Source organism: Meleagris gallopavo, chromosome 22 (assembly GCF_905368555.1).
Source record: "Meleagris gallopavo chromosome 22, MGAL_WU_HG_1.1, whole genome shotgun sequence".
In the NCBI taxonomy this organism is placed as follows: Eukaryota; Metazoa; Chordata; class Aves; order Galliformes; family Phasianidae; genus Meleagris; species Meleagris gallopavo.
Window position 1 is genome coordinate 8,353,599 of NC_139425.1, and position 12,120 is coordinate 8,365,718.

General features: G+C 47.7%; 1 long non-coding RNA gene across 1 annotated transcript; it reads right to left on the reverse strand.

Moving 5' to 3' along the window:
• Window positions 1-7,650: 7,650 nt before the first annotated feature.
• Window positions 7,651-11,996, reverse strand: LOC146542968 (uncharacterized). The gene is made up of 3 exons (XR_014887713.1): window positions 11,077-11,996; window positions 7,933-8,069; window positions 7,651-7,789 (listed from the first exon to the last, which is right to left on the reverse strand). It is a non-coding gene; the product is annotated as an uncharacterized LOC146542968 (long non-coding RNA).
• Between the last annotated feature and the right edge of the window lie 124 nt (window positions 11,997-12,120).

Sequence of the window (12,120 nt, forward strand, 5' to 3'; positions counted from 1 at the left end):
CCTGGCTGCTGGCTCTGCCCAGGCTGCAGCTGACAGTCACAAAGAAGCAAGTGCAGTGCAGTGCTCTTTCTGTCTGGGGGAGAGCATTGAGGTGCTGCTACCTCTGGCTCAGTGTCAGCTGCAGGGATCACTGTTCCCAGGGCAGGCTGCAGGATGCTATGGAGCTGGAGACTGTTTTCATAGAATCATTAAGGCTAGAAAAGACCTCTAATGCTATCACGTCCAAAACCAATCCATCCCACCATGACCACTAATGCCCCTCTGTGCCACATTTACCCTTTTCTTGAACACCTCCAGGGATGGTGACCCCACCACTTTCCTGGGCAGCTGTGCCAATGCATGACTTCTCCTTCTGAGTAGAAGTTTCTCCTGATATCCAGTCTGACCAGGATCAGATGGAGGATGGTTGAAAAGGAAGAAGAATGACCAGTAATAGGGATCTATAGCACCTCCATCTGTAAAGAGCGTGACCAATTCTCAGCTCTCAGAAGCTAAAACAGGACTGATGTATAAAGTCCACTATAGTTTCTTCCTGGTTTATGTCTCTGACACTTTGCAAAGTCTTCAGGATGTCAGGATGAAGCTCTGCCCTCCTGTACACGTATCCTTGAAGGATTTCACACAGTGTTGGTGTAGGCAGCAGTAGCAATGTCTGACAGCACTCCCCCTGCAGCTGCAGGGCAGCGAGCAGCAACACAGTTTTGCCTTCTCTGCTGGCAATCTGCAGCTTTCTGGGCAATTATCTTCTCCCCCATCATCCTGCCCAGCACACAGCTGGTTGGCAGAGCTAATTGATTGGTGTTTGTACAGGCTTTTGGGTTTCTCCTGTTAAGTAGGTGTTAGATCTCATTATTATTATTATTATCTTCTGTCATAACCACAGTGATGAACGTTCCCCTGTGCACATACTTAAACTACCCAGTGTGGGCTGCCTTGTTCTTAATTTTGATTATTTTAAGAAGTCTTTTAGCACATCAAATAGCCTTGGTGGATAAAGATTTATAGCAAAGCCTTGGGAGCTGTCAGAGTAATGTTTTTCCAGCAGCAAAAACTTAACCTCCTCTTAGATCTCTTTCCTGCTTTGTCCCACACTTCTCCATGTGATGAAGAGATGATGAGGCGTTGCTGGGTGCAGCTCTTGGGATGAAGGAGATATGCTGTCAGTCCTTTTATTTTTGATCCCATTTGAGTGTGTCACTCAGATGTCTTGAATCAAAGAGGGTGAGAAGGTGCCTTAAACTGCTGTGATTGGAAACTTCAAACTCACCGTGTCTTCTAGACGCTAAGTAAATGGCTGGTGGGCTCTTGTAAATCACAGCATTTCTAAATATACCAGAGAGTCTCTCTGCCAAGATGCTGATGAACACTGTGTCTGTTCCTATTGACTTCTTTTCCCCCCTTCAGATTACTTTTGCTTTGAATAATTTCAAATCGTAATGCAAAAAAAAAAAAAAAAAAAAAAAAAAAAAAAAAAAAAAAAACCACAAAAAACCCCGGACTCTTAACGAGACTCACTGATGCTGTGATTAATGAAAACGTAATGAGAGCTACCATGCAGCCATTACAAACCAGTTAGCTAATTAGTCTAATCACAGAGGTGGAAATAATTAAAAGACCATAAAGTAGAGGTAGCCTAATAGCAGCATTTTCCTCTGACCCAGAAGTGAAGAGAGAAGGATGCTCTGTTCTATCTGGTTTACTGGGTCATTGCCAGGAAGAGTGGGGAGCGAAGGGCCTGGAAGAACTGCAGTGCCTGGGCTGGATCAGACAGGGAAAACAGAGCAGCCCTTACACCACTCTAACCCAGACTGCAACAGAGTCCCCAGCTGCTTGACATGGTACTTGTAAGGTAGGATCAGTCTGCACTGGAGAAGCGCACCCTGAAACCCTGCCCTACTTCTGCAAGGGTCTTCCAGCCCGGGCTGCTAATGAGAGGCACAGGGCAATGTGCAGAACTGGATTTCACCCCGTAATTAGCAGTGACCTACCTCTCACTGCTGGATGGAATGGCTCCGTTTGATGGGCTGTAAAAAATCCTAACCGGTAATTTTCCAGTTGGGATGGGTCATGGTTATGGCTATCTTCATTGGCTCTTATCATTTCTGCCACGGGTTTGTGTGCATTCCATTTGACCTGAGTATAATGAGCAAAGAAGAACAAAGGAGCTGCAGACACACAATCAACGATCATGTGCTGAAGTTGATGAATCCGCCAAGACTGCTAAGTGGCTCCTCATCAGCTATTCACGTGCTGGGAGGCATCTTTATTTGCTCTTCGTTTGTAGGTGAATCTACTTTTATAGGTCTGTTTTGGGGGTGGGTGAGTGGATGGAGGCAACCACCACTGTCAGGTAATGACTACATTTTCCTGAAAAATCAAACCGTGACACCAAGTTGGCAGTGAACTGAAAAGAAGAAATGATGCCATGTCATTTAGAGAAGGAAGAAATAATTTTCCCCGGTGACAACTCTGGTGGGAGGCAGAACTTTATCTCCCAGCATCTCAAATGAAGCATCACAGCAGTAGCACTGACTGTGCTTTCGTGTTTCCAGAGTGTCTTTTCATTAACCTTATTTTATTTGCTGTAGCTGCAAACACAATTTCAAGGGTAGGAGCAGGGCCTGTCCCGCTGGGAGGATTTGCAGGATGAAATGCAATCTCAGGACATCCCACTTGGATCCTCTAGCTTGACATTGCTGCAGAAGGAGAGATGTGTCTGGGGGTCCATGCTGCACGCCAGTGACTGCTCAATTTCCTCCCTCCCAGCACCTCTTCTTTTTCAATCTGAACATGTGGATGAGCAGCACACCCATCCCAGGGCTCTGTTCCAGCTGAGGCTGTTTCCTGCTGCAGGCTGTGTGAGTTCAGCAACACGCTGCTCCAGGAAAGCAGTTTTGTACAAACAGCAGCACACAGGCTTGCACTGCGGGCGTTTGCAAACAGCTGATCTAGAGAGATTGCTTATTCTTTTTTCTCCTTGTGCTTTTGACCTTATTTGCTGAAAATGAAACATCATGTAACCTTCCAGGAAATGCCACGAATCTTCAATCTGACATGAGAACATAAATCTCCAGTGTGTGTGCATCAGTTCTGGTCAGGTTTTCAGGTCTCAGCTAGATCAGAGTGCAATGGGAGCATCCTATATTAGGGCTAGCACCCGAGCTCCACACCTCTCCTGTCCTCAGAACAGCAGTCCTTGCTGCCCACGGACCAGGCTGGTTTTCCATCTATTCTTTGTAGAAAGAATGGGATTTCTTGCACTGAATTGTAGTAACAGTGTGCAGTTTTAATAGGATGGATGCAAATCTTCCCTCCAAGCTCTGGCTGAAAGAAAGCACTGCCTCACAGCTTTGAGCAGCCCCCACTCCCACAGCCATCTCAGGGAGCAGAAGGTTCTCCTGCTGCTGGGAACTGGGGCTCTGCAGCCCCAACCACGCAGGGACGTGAGGACGCAGAGGATGCCTGTGGTTTCCCATCCGGTCCATGCAGGCTGTTCAGTGCATGGGGCCTGAGCAGCATTGAGGGTTATTTGAAGGTCAGAAGTTGCTTGTGTGAAAATGCAGCCCTGCACGGCTTTTTTTGGCACCTGCTCAGTGAGAGCACTGTTTTGCTGGAGACGTGCATGCCTCCATCTCAAGCTACCAGCGTTCTGTGGGGACACATCCAGAGATGCGCAGGGCACTACTTTGTGCCTTATCCCCAGAGCAGGGAACCCCTGCACCCTGCCAGACCCAGGGAATGACTCAGAGGTCCCTTTACATTGTGACGCCTTTTCCTCTGCATCAGGTCTGCGACAATCCTACAGATTCACAGAACCCTCAGTGAGAACAGTACCACACACCCACCCCCACACACACCCCTTCCTGCAAAAAGCAACCGACACTGCATTTTTATTTATTTATTTTAATGGGACGACCTTTCCTTGTTTCTCCACTAGATGGGAGAGTGAGACTGGTCTAACAATCTGCCCGTCTTTATCCTGACAGGAATACAGGGGGGAGACGAAGAATGAGGAAGGCACTCAAGTCAGTTCTTGGGTGTGAGGGCACATCCTGCACGTTCTCTGCCCTTGGAAATGGTGTGGATAACCCCAAAAATGCATGTTGAGCCGTGTTACAGTCTAATCCCAAAAGTGCACGGCTGTGGAGGACCAGTGCTTGCTGGGGATCCCCTCAGTGTCAATTCCTCTGCCCTCATCCAAGGAGGAATCAGGTATACAAAGGTTAGATCATAAAATGATAGGGTCATTTTGGTTGGAATAGAGCTCCAAGATTCCCAAGTCCAACCCCAGCCCATCCCACCGTGCCCACTGCCCACATCTCTCAGTGCCACATCTCCACAGTGCTTGAACATCTCCAGGGACAGTGACTCCACCACTCCCTGGGCAGCTGTGCCACTGCATCACTGCTCTTTCAGAGAATATATTTTTCCTAATATCCAACTGAACTCCGCTGGTGCAACTGAAGATGTATTCTTGGGGGTGAAACACTTTGTGGCTATCCACATCCCAGGGAATCAGTTGAGCCCCTACCCCCAACATTACTTTGGGAGAAAAAGAGTCACACCCCATTTTCTCCTCCTTTTCTCCAATGCCTTTCTCCTACAGGATTATTGCATCATAATGCTCACGGCAGTAACACTTCTTTCTGCAAAGATTAAAAACGTGCTGATGCAACAGCTGCACTTGCAGGAGGGGAATTTGTGGCCCCATCTGACACCGGCAGCTGCACACAGAGGATGCCCTGTGGCATTCACGCTTTGCTAAATTTACTTTCACTGCAGCACTTCCCATCTCCTGAGGCATTGCCTGAGCTTCTACCGGAACTGAGTGTGTTTGGGAATTATACAGTAGTAGAAACACTTTCTCAACCAAACCAAAAATTGCCCAATTTGCCTATTTTTTGTTATTAAGTGGTTTGGGGTTTTTAAGACTGAGCATGACTTCTTCCTTTTGGGATTTCATGGATTCTGGAAGAAAACTTATCACAGCCAATTTTTCTTAGAATTTTTTTTTAGAATAGGTAAATACTGCAACTTTGGAGGGTTTTGCTGTCTGCCCAACCTCCTTAATTTGCAATCTTTGTAAAGAAGTGACTCAACCGATTTGTTTAATGCTGGAGACACTTGTGCCCTTGAATAAAATAAACTTGACATCCCCCCATAACTGTGCCCTTGTTGCCTTTGCAGGGGTTTCCCAGCTGCCATTATCCAGCTAGAGAGAGTTAACAGCCTCTTTGGAAGAGGAAGTTAGGTTTCACTGGGTGTAATTTCTTCTGTTTTCCATAAGCGAGTCACCCCATCCCACCACTGCATTGCTCAGCATGGAGTCATGACCCACACAGGCACCATGCTGAGAAGGACCAGCTTTCCCAAGAAGGGAGGAGACCTCTTTCATTTGCTGTAATTACAGATGAAAAAATGTTGCCTAGAAGCAGCACAGTGGTAGAAAATCCAGCTCTGGCAGAGCCAGGGCATGCTCAGTGGGGCAGCTTCTGGCTGCCAGGTAAGGGCAGTGCAGGGACACAGGAATGGGGATGATGTACCATGAGATGTCTCGAAGGGATGGGGATTTGTGTGTTTGCTTCTGCCCTCGGGCAGCAGTCTGTTTCTTCCTATGCCTCTCGTTCACAAAGTTTTGGGTGAGCAAATGGGAAAGCCCACGCACACAGGCCCACTGCCGTGACTCTGTTCTGCTTTTCTGTGCTCCAGCATTGCCATCGCCTTCCTATTGTCTCCCTTTACCACCTTGGAAGGGAATTAAAACTAGAAAAGGCGCTAGCCGGGGAGATAAGCTGTGAAGAGCCTGATGGTGGGGTGCACGCTTGTGGTGGGTACAAGGGACCCGTGGGACAAGGACACTGCTGGGACCCACATCTTCCTCTGCTGACTACAGGAGGTGCTGCAGCTTGCTGCCCTCTGACAGCGTGCCAAATGCAAACGAGCATCTCGTTCTTCAGGGATGAGATGTTGAGCTGATTAAGTTCCTTTTTAATTATAAGGAGGAAATGGCACGTGCAAGGATGGCTTCTGCTGCCAAGTTAGAGACGCTCCTGGGTGAACCCTGCCTTCCTGGTGCATGGGGCTCAGTTGTAGGGTTGTGAGGGGAGAGAAAAAGTTTTGGGGCATGTTCAGAGTTATGGTTGATGGGGCATTCTACGGACTGCTCAGCTACCTGTGAGAAGTAGGATACAGTCCAGGGCAAGGCACTGGCATGCTTGGCATTTACTACACTCATAAAGAACTCCAGCAGCAGCAGAAAGGGTGCAAACTCCAAACTTGCAAAGCACCAGCACTGAGGCCAGGGTGTGGAAGCAGATGAGCAAAGTGCCAGGAAACGTGTTGCTGCAGATTGCAGTCTGAGAGCTTTGGTAGCTGGCTGTTAGCATTGCAGCATCTGCATCATGATGGTGACTAAGGGTAGTTCCGTAGACTGGGAAAAGGGGCAGAAGGGTTTCCATTCCCCAGGGGTGCACACAGCTCCCAGCCAAGTGGTGCCTATGTAGGGATGCATGGAGGATGCAGGATGCTTCATGGATCTGGGACCTCTCCACAGGGGCACTGGGCAAAGGGTGACAAGGAGCACAGGTCACAGATTAACGACAAACACTCCATGGTGAGCACCTCTCCCTGCACAACAGGGTCCCTGTATGGCAGAACTGTACCACTGTTTGATGCTTGCTTGGATCCTGACTCATTTAGCATCACAGGTGCTCTCAGTTACAAGATAAGAGCTAGTCTCGCCTTTGGACCTTGATCCTGCAAGACCTATAAGGATGAAATTTCAAAATCAGACAGCTGGCAGGATTTAGCTTAATCTGAGATGGCAAAATCATCAGCCATGTGATTTCTCCTTGGTGTTTACTGTGGCAATATTCTCCAAAGTTCAAAGTCTTTGCAGAAAACATGGTGACGTGTTTCATACTGTAGTTTTGGTGCAATGAACAACTACAGAAATCAATTTCTAGAACGATATTTTCTATGCTGGTAATCTCTGAACTAATTACAGGATGGGAAAATCGATAGCTATCTGGAAATCTTTCCAGTGCAGCCAACCAAGCATGCTGCATATCACACTGGAATATATTGTTCACATACATGTGAGGCTGATGACTCTTGGATCTTATATGCAGATGATATCACTATCAATAAGAGTCTGTACTGTGTCACACTGTAACATTTAGCAAAACCTGCAGGGGGAATTGAGCAGAGCAAATAGCTCTGAGCAGCATCCAGTGCCAACTCTTTAAGCCAGCAACAAAGAGAGCTGAAAGTCTCGATTAGTTCAACAGGAATCTTTCTTTGAAAAGATTATGAAATGAAGTCATTAAAAGTTCATGCCTGAGGTAGAATGTTTTTTCATCAGACTTTATTTTTTTTTAAATGTAAAACCTTTAGTGACTGAAAATAACCTTTCTCTGGTCTCCCACCTGGAGAGAAGCGGGGTCAATGGGTGGTTCAGTGGGGCAAACTCATTTTAAAAATAAATGAACAAAGAGGAAGGGCGTTGCTCTGATGAGAAGAACTTTCCTGGCTGTACACACTGTGCTGACCATGGCACACCACTTCCAACCAGAGCCCAAACCTCACAAAGGCTGGGATGGGATGGGAGATGCTGCAGCCCCACTCCTAACCTGTGGGGGCTCAACGGGTTCTTCCTTGGCATGGTGGCATTCACGTTGTCACCGCATGGAGAGCAAATATTCCCATCAGACACAGTGCCAAAAGCCCAGCAGGTGGGTAGGAAGCAAAGCAGTTGACTTTCCTATGTTCCTGCTTGCACTGCAGTGCTCTGCAACACAGCAATGAATTCTGAGCTGTCGTTCAACCATGAAATACTGGCTGTCATTTAATATGCTTTTCTTTAATTATTCTCCATAACTTTTTCCCCCAGAGAATGGAGACGTGGAAAAGCAGGACCAGGTGGACACTTGCCTTGTTGGGACATTCCTGCAGCTTCATGCTGCTGCAGTGGGACTCTTGTTTGGACCAGGGCTCCAGATCTAGCATCCGGAGCAGGTAAGGTGCAGTGAGCCTCAGCACACCTCCAGAAACCAGGATTTGTATCCCTTCTAAATAAAAATATAGAGGGTTAATTATGCTTACAAAGCTTGGAGCTCAGATTAACCAACGTGATTATCTGGATTGTAATTCTTGCTCTTAATTAATATTTACATTTCTGTAGGTGTACAGAGCTACACCTATTGCACCAAGAAGGGAGAGCTGTGAGCTGCTGATGACCCCAACTGGGCATCTTTCCTTTCTCATTCCTTTCTCCTCCTCTTTTCCTTTCCTTCTCCTTGTTTTCTCCTTCCTTTCTCCATACCATCTCTTCCCTGACCAGAACATGCATGCACGGGGTCACTGCTGCTCTGGGCTGCAGTTGGAACAACACTGTCCTTGTCATTTCAGAGCCACAATTCCTTCTGAAGTGACCTCAGTGCTCAATCATTGTGGTTAATTGTCAGGTACTTGATGGGATGGCTTCTGCAGTGAGATCCAGGGATTTTTCTCTTCCAGTGATGCAGCTCGGATTTTCCCATGATTCTTTCTTCAGTAATGAATAGCACTTTTCATTCAAATAAAATTCAGTAGGAGTGAAAGAAATCACTTCTCTTTCTTTCCATTCTAGGTGGACAAGGCAGCAGTGTCTGCGCATCACCTGATGGAAGCCACTTGGCAAGAGGGAGCTCAGCTCCTCCAGAAATATTTCAAGAAACAGCTGAAGGAAAAGTCACAGCTTTCCCTCTCTTGCTGTTAACACGTCACACTTTGTGTGTGCTCAGCAGCAGGGCTCCTGTTGCCATTTCCTGGCAGTGCAGAGCTGCAACCAGAACTGCAGGGCTGGCAAGGCCAGCAGAGGCTGTGGCACAACGCGGTGAGAGCACGACATGCAGCACAGCACTCACTCCATCCTCAGTGTTCCCCAGTCCCTGGCAAACCGTGGCTCAGGGCCATTCCCAACAGGAGGTTTGCATTGAGATTATCAGGTTTAACAGCCGCCCAGGCAAATGCCATTCAGGAATTTGTCTAATCCCTCTTTGAACACGGTTATGCTTTCGGGCTCCACAATGTCCTTTGGCAACGGTTGCCGCTATTAATAAGGAGCTGGGAAGAGGTTGCTTCCAGCCTCCTACCTGATCCTTTCATTTAGAGGATCCCTTACTCTCACAAGGATAAACACAGCTGGCAAAGCCCCACGGGATGGAGACTGGTGGAAGCTGCTGCTCTCTGGTGTGACACCAGCAGTGTCTCACAGAAGTACAGCAACACAAAGACCAGGAAAAATCCCAGGGGAGGTTTTCTGAGGTGCATTTTCCACTGCCAGCATTTGAAAAATAAAGCCATCCTTATTGGCTACTTTTTATGCGTTTCCTGTGAATGACTTTCTGGCACAAATTAGAGTTATAATGGAACTCCAAGGAGTATCTTGCAGAAAAAATAAAAATTAAAAAAAATCCAGTTCTGTACTTCCTTCCTGGAGATTCGCTGCCTGTTCTGCAACAATAGATGTGAATCATGGAAGTATTTATAACAGCAATATTAGGAAGTGATCATTAAGGCACCAGAAATCTGTGTTAGGCAGTACATCTTTAAACAAACTGTTCATGGCTGTGTTAACTCAATCTTGTAAGTGCATGCACACTTTACTTTATTAAAAATGAACCTGTTCCCCGAACCAGACTTTCCCTGATGAATGTTCCACAGTTCCCCATCTTCTCCAGTCAGTTTTGTGGGTCTTTGAAATATGAGGATGATTTCATTTGATCAGCATTAGTAAGTTTTATGCCTGCACAGATTTAGGCCAAAGATTGTCGTGATCATCCCAAGTCCCACCTCACTCACAGGACTGAACCTGAAGAAAAATCTCCCAGCAGTTTCAGTCACTGGAGCAATTCCAGCTCAGAGTGCCCCTGGTGAACCAAATTCCCTCCTGCAGCACTGCATTTGCATTCATTAAGGCTAGAGTTTTAATGACTTAAGTAGATTGATCAGGGAGAGCAGCCCAGGAGTATGTGTCTGAACACCTCCCACAGAGGTACGAGGCAGCATAAATCCATCCTGGTGTGAAATGCTAAGTGAGCAGGCAGCTCACACAGTCACTGCACTGATATCTGCACCTGTTAGCATGACCCATATAGTCAGGGTTTCCAATGAACTAAAATGATCAGAGCTTCCCAAACTCAAGGAAGCCATGTAGTAGTAAGGATGCAGTGACCATGGCGTTAGTTAACGATAACACAAATGCAATTACCACCCGGAGGTGAGAGGATCAGCAGGGCTGGCAGATTGGCTTGCTATGCCACTGCTGGGCATCTCCCAAAGATTTCTGTACGACACAGATTTCTTCGAGGTTACCACTGCCCTTCCTTGCCAGACCTTGTTTCTCAGACACATTATCAAAGCCACTATTAGCTCACGTAAATCCACAGCTTTACATCTCAATCACCTGAAAGGTAAAACGTAGGGAGCTGCTGTATGAAAAAACACAGCCTGGAACTGAGCCAAGTATTTCCTCTGCACCTTTGAGGACAGCCCTTGCAGAGGCGGAAGAACAGGGACACAACACCGGCCGAGCACAGCTTGGGCAGAGCAGGAAACTGGGGGGTTGGGGGGGGGGGGGGAGGAGGTTCCCCAGCTCTGGTGCTTTTGACGCACCACTTCACCTTTGCACATCTGTTGTCCTTTCCATCCTGTTTAATTAAAATATTAACGGTTTGCAGCAGGGCCAGGTTCGTCAGTGATGTACAGCACCAGCCAAAGCAGTGCTCTAATTTCAGTGCGCAGCTTATGAAACTATTCATGTTTAATAAACCACCATCAGAGCGTGGCCACGGAGCAAACGCTTCCTGTTTTTCCTGACCACAGCACATCACAAGCAGCAGTTCTCCTACCTTTAGTGTTGCATTAAAAGCTTATTCAGCAGCTCCCAATTTAGCCCATTCAGTGAAGGCAAAAGCTGCCAGAAGCCCCAGCACCTGCAATCCACTGAGCACAGTGAGAGAAGGGTGTAAAGGCAGCAGCTTCCAGCACCATGCAGAGCTGCTGCCTCAGAGGGTGATGGGAGGCAGCTCTTACCTTCTGGCCTTGCCTTTCCCTTGCTCTCCCTGCTGTGTGCAGCATCAGATGAGGATTTCCATTACCCAGCCCATCCTGTGCACTCTGGACGATGGAGAACTGATTGTGCTTTGGAGAGCTAAACACACAGTGCCTGAATTATTTATCTTTAACATGAAGAAACAGGCCAAATTCCCAGGTGATAAGGAATGATCCTGATAATGAACACAGAGATGGTTGTGAAAGCTGCACAGGAGCTGCCCCCTGTGTGTATCTGTTGTGATTGCTGAGATCCTTCCTGCCCTGAGGATTTGTGTCCTGGAGTGCATGGGGAGATCCCTTGTGGGTCTGTGCCCATAACATCGAGCTCTGTCACAGCAGAGTAGGAACAGGCCCAGGAAAATGGGTTTGCCCAGTGTCTCAGCACAGCATTGGCTCTCCCAGCAGATTGGGCTCTGGAGCAGAGCTTCCCTTGCAATCATTAACCCTACCACACCTGTCCCAGTAACAACATTTGGCACTATACTGCACCAATAAAGATAACGCTGCGATAGCTGTGTTTGTGTCCCAAAACAACACTCATGCATCAGTTCCCATTCCATTTTTTCCTCCTTTTACGTCAGATAGGTTTGTTGCAGCAGCAGGAGGACAGGGTTAGGGTTCTGCTCTGCTCTACTCTGCCATCACAGCTGCATCCCCTGGCAGCACAGCTTCCCCTGAGGTCTTCCCTGGCCATTCCCCACAGCTCCACCAGCACACCCAGGAGGCAGGAAGGCTGCAGTGCCCTCCAGCAACAGGACAATAGTTCATTTTTCCTATGAAGCACCTGCTCTCTCTCACACCTGCCCTCTCCCTAGCCAGGGTCTCTTTTCCATCCTTTTCCTTCCTTTTCCATCATTTCGTCGACACTCTCTTTTGCTCCTTCTTTCCCTCCCACCCTTCCTCCTTTCCCCTCTCCTTCTCCGTTTCCCCCCACTGTCCCCAACCATCTCTCCCCTCTCCCCCCGACCCTCTCTCCCACTTTCACTTTGCCCTCCGCGTCCCCTCCCACCATTGGCCGCACAG